Source organism: Coregonus clupeaformis, unplaced genomic scaffold (genome assembly GCF_020615455.1).
Source record: "Coregonus clupeaformis isolate EN_2021a unplaced genomic scaffold, ASM2061545v1 scaf3434, whole genome shotgun sequence".
Lineage (NCBI taxonomy): Eukaryota > Metazoa > Chordata > Actinopteri > Salmoniformes > Salmonidae > Coregonus > Coregonus clupeaformis.
Window position 1 is genome coordinate 42,501 of NW_025536888.1, and position 4,836 is coordinate 47,336.

Here is a 4,836-nt window from a genome sequence, read left to right on the forward strand (position 1 = left end):
CTTTAATTCCCATGCAACTTTAATTACATCCAGAACGTCAAAGTGAATCTATCCTTAGTTATTTTACTCAGCTACCATCAATAGAAAGATGCTAAATTCTATGGGAAAACCTACTACTAGTTAATCTAAGGCTGCTTATTACATTTACATACACAAAGATTAGGATGAGGGATTTAATAACTTTAGAATAATAAAATAATTTTTATTTCTGATTAACTTTAATGTTGGAATCAAGAGAATCATTGTACCATCTATATGTGAAATACATAGTATAACCAAAAAGGTTGTGTTTTAGCTGTTTGAAGGGTGTAAAACCAAAAGAAAAGATGCAAAAACTCAATTTAAGAACAGGAAGCTAAGAAATAGCGCACATAGAACAGATCTAGCTAGATTCCTTTCAATGAGAATGACGGATCTACAGTATAACTGGAGCATTTCTATGTGGATTTTGTCAGGTGGAAAAAGCTACATAATGCGGTTTTAACTTGAAAGACTGGATAAGTAGAAAACGATTCAAGTTTATTCACATTTATTTGCCTAACCCTTTTAATTTCAGTGATATGGATCTTTTACAGGTTTTATGGAATCTAGATTTTAAAGCTTTAAGTATAATATTTCAATAGTCTAGAGTAAAATTCACTGAATTTCAAGCCTGTGTTTGTGCTATTTTGCCTCATAAAACCCTCCTGCCACATATTTTGATGGTTTATGTAAAGAGCAGTAAAGATATGATGAAATCGTATGATACATCCTGGTTTTTTTTTGTATTTATTCTAACTACAAAAAGGAGCAGCATGATGCAGATAAACATTCAAGGGTTTTTTTTATTTTATAATTTTAATGTAGAATAATAGTGAAGTATTATTAAACTAGAAATAACAAATGGAATATGTAGTAACTAAAACAGTGTTAAAACAAATCAAAATATATTTTTAGATTTTAGAGTCTTCAAAGTAGCCACCCTTTGCCCTGATGACAGCTTCTTTGCACACCTTGGCATTTTCTAATCAGCTTCAAACTGGAATGTTTTTCAAACAGTTTTGAAAGAGTTCCACATATGCTGGAGCAATTTGTTGGTGCTTTTCTTTCACTTGGGTAATCATCCCCAAACTATCTCAATTGGGTTGAGGTCGGTGATTGTGGAGGCCAGGTATATGATGCAGCACTCCATCACTCCCCTTCTGGTCAAACAACGCTTTACACAGCCTGGAGGTGGGGTAATTGTTGTTGAAACAAACGATAGTCCCATTAAGCCCAAACTAGATGGGATGGGTATGACGCTGCAGAATGCTGTGATAGTATGTGCTGGTTAAGAGTGCCTTGGAATTCTAAATAAAATATTGACAGTGTACCAGCAAAGCACCCCACACCATCACACCCCCCCTCCTGCTTCACATTTACAGGAGGGAAAAAGTATTGATCCCCTGATGATTTTGTATGTTTGTCCACTGACAAAGAAATGATCAGTCTATAATCTTTTAATGGTAGGTTAATTTGAAAAGTGAGAGACAGAATAATGAACAAAAAATCCAGAAAAATGACATGTCAAATGTTATAAATTATTTGAATTTTAATGAGGAAATAAGTATTTGACAATCAGAAAGATTTCCCCCATGAAAGTGTTTTTAAGAGATGATGAGATAGAGCAAAAAGAATTCAGTTGTTACTGTGTATAAAAGACACCTGTCACAGAAGCAATCAATCAATCAGATTCCAAACTCTCCACCATGGCCACAGACCAAAGAGCTTAATGTAGGGACAAGATTGTGAGACCTACACAAGGCTGGAATGGGCTACAAGAACATCGCAAAACAGCTTTCTGGGTGAGAAGGTGAAACATGGGAATAGAAATGGAAGAAACACAAAGAAGAATGGGGGCTCATGTGCAAGACCTCACGTGGGAGTTGCAATGATCATGAGAACGGTGAGGAATCAGCCCAGAACTACACGGGGTTGTTCAAGGCAGTTGGGACCATCGATACCAAGAAAACAATTGGTAACACAATTACGCTGTGAAGGACTGAAAGAGCACCCGAAGTCCTGCTCAAGAAAAAGTTGGCACATATACAGTTTGCCAATGAACATCTGAATGATTCAAGGGAGAACGTGAAAGTGTTGTGGTAGATGAGACCAAAATCGAGCTTTTGGCACTTAAACTCAACTCGCGTGTGGAGGGAGGAGGAATGCTGCCTATGACCCCAAGAACAATTATCCCCACCGTCAAACATGGAGGAGGAAACATTATGCTTTGGGGGGTGTTTTTTTGGTAAGGGGACAGGACAACTTCACCGCAGATAAAGGGGCGATGGAGGGGCATGTACGTAACGAATCTTGGGTGAGAACCTCCTTCCTCAGCCAGGGCATTGAAAATGGGTCGTGGATGGGTATTCAGCATGACAATGACCCAAAACACACGGCCAAGTCAACAAAGGAGTGGCTCAAGAAGAAGCATATTAAGGTCCTGGAGTGGCCTAGCCAGTCTCCAGACCTTAATCCCATAGAACATCTGTGGAGGGGAGCGAAGGTTGAGTTACAAATGTAGCCTCGAAAACAAGACTTGGGAGAAGATCTGGCAAAGAGGAACAAATCTCCTGAGATTTGTGCAAAAGGGCCAACTACAAGAAACGCTCTGATCTGTGATTGCCAACAAGGGTTTTGCCACCAAGTACTAAGTCATGTTTTGCAGAGGGGCCAAATACTTATTTCCCTCATTAAAATTCAAATCAATTTATGGGCAATTTTGACATGGTTTTCTTGGAATTTTTGTTGTTATTCTGTTCTCACTATTCAAATAAACCTACCATTAAAATTATAGACTGGGATCATGTCTTTGTCAGTGGGCAAATAAACAAAATCAAAAAGGATCAAATACTTTTTTCCTCACTGTACATTTTACATTTACATCATTTATAGAACCAAACATGAGAGATCATCCATTCACATTTACATTTTAGTCATTTAGCAGATGCTCTTATCAGTGCGACTTACAGTTAGTGGGAGTATACATCTACATTCACTCCTACTCTGCGTCCTTACAAAGACACGGCGGTTGGAACCAAAATCTCACATTTGGACTCATCAGACCAAAGGACAGATTTCCACCGGCCCATCGTCATTGCTCGGCAGCTTTGGCCTGCCAAAGTTTCTTCATTATTGGTGTCTTAGTAGTGGGTTTTTTTGCAGCAATTCGACCATGAAGGCCTGGATTCACACAGTCTCCTCTGAACAGTGCTGATGTTGAGATGTATCTGTTACTTTTTGCATTTATTTGGGCTGCAATTTCAGATGGTAACTCTAATTAAACTATCCTCTGCAGCAGAGTGGTAACTCTGGGTCTTCCTTTCCTGTGGCGGTCCTCATGAGAGCCAGTTTATCATAGCGCTTGATGGTTTTTATGACTGCACTTGGAAGAAACTTTCAAAGTTCGAATTTTCATATTGACTGACCTTCATGTCTTAAAGCAATGATGGACTGTCGTTTCTCTTATTTATTTGAGCTGTTCTTTCCATAATATGGACTTGGTTTCACCAAATAGGCATCTTCTGTATACTACCCTCACCCTGTCACAACACAACTGATTGGCTCAAACGCATTAAGAAGGAAGAAATTTAATAAATTAACATTTAACAAGGCATACCTGTTAAAATAAATGCATTCCAGGTGACTACCTCATGAAGCTGGTTGAGAGAATGCCAAGAGTGTGCAAGCTGTATCAAAGCAAAGGGCGGATAATTTAAGAATCTCAAATATAAAATATATTTTGATTTGTTTAACAACTTTTTGGTTACTAATGATTACAAATGTGTTATTCATAGTTTTGATGTTTACCAATTATTACACAATGTAGAAAATAGTAAAAATAAAGAAAAACCCTAGAATGAGTAGGTGTAATCAACTTTTGAATCATACTGTAGAGATACAACTAGGAGCAGATATTTGTATTATTTTATTTATTTATTTTCAGCTGGGTTTGGCTCACTCATTTAGGCATTCCCACTAGGGCACACTGGTCTCTGGCAGAGGACCTGTCCCTTCTCGCAGGTGCAGAACTCGCAGCCGGTGCCATTCCACACGTCACCGTGGTAACGGACGGTGAGCCCACAGGCAGCTGCCCTGGCGGGCAACACACTCGTCACAACACTGCCCCGCCCCCCCTCTACTTTGGTCTGGTCCCTGCATGATCATGGGAAGGTATAATGGAAACACTTTAATAAACTTTCATGAGTAAGCATCAACAAATTAATTATGAATAGAACATCAGTGTTCCCCACTGGCGTGCCCGTGATCCTGACTTGGCCCAAGGGTGGTTTTATTTGGCTCAAGTATTCTGGAGCAAATTTGAATTTTTATTGTTAGACATAAAGACTGTAAAACACCAGAGATCAGCCCCAGTGATTTTAATTTTAGAAATCTGTTCCCAAGTATTCTACACACATACAGAGAGACACGCGATCATATACAAAATGTAAACAAGGGTTTGAAATGATTATGATTTAGTCAAACATTATATCTGTTTGGGCTTATGTCAATTCGCAGTGTTACAAATTATTTGTAATTATGTTCGTTCACCATACCGCCCAGGAAAATCGCCCAGGCTGAATCTAATTGATGATCCCTGAGGTTCATGCGGAATTACATAATGACAGAACAGACAGACATAGTAATATCATAGACTTTTCCCTGTGTACCTTCCTCACAGGCTCCTGGCGGACAGGGTGTGTGGACAGACTGGCCCCGAACACACACACCTGCAGCTGCTCCTTCTGCCACTGCTCACCGTGCCGCAGAACACACAACACACACACACACACACACACAACACACACACACACACAC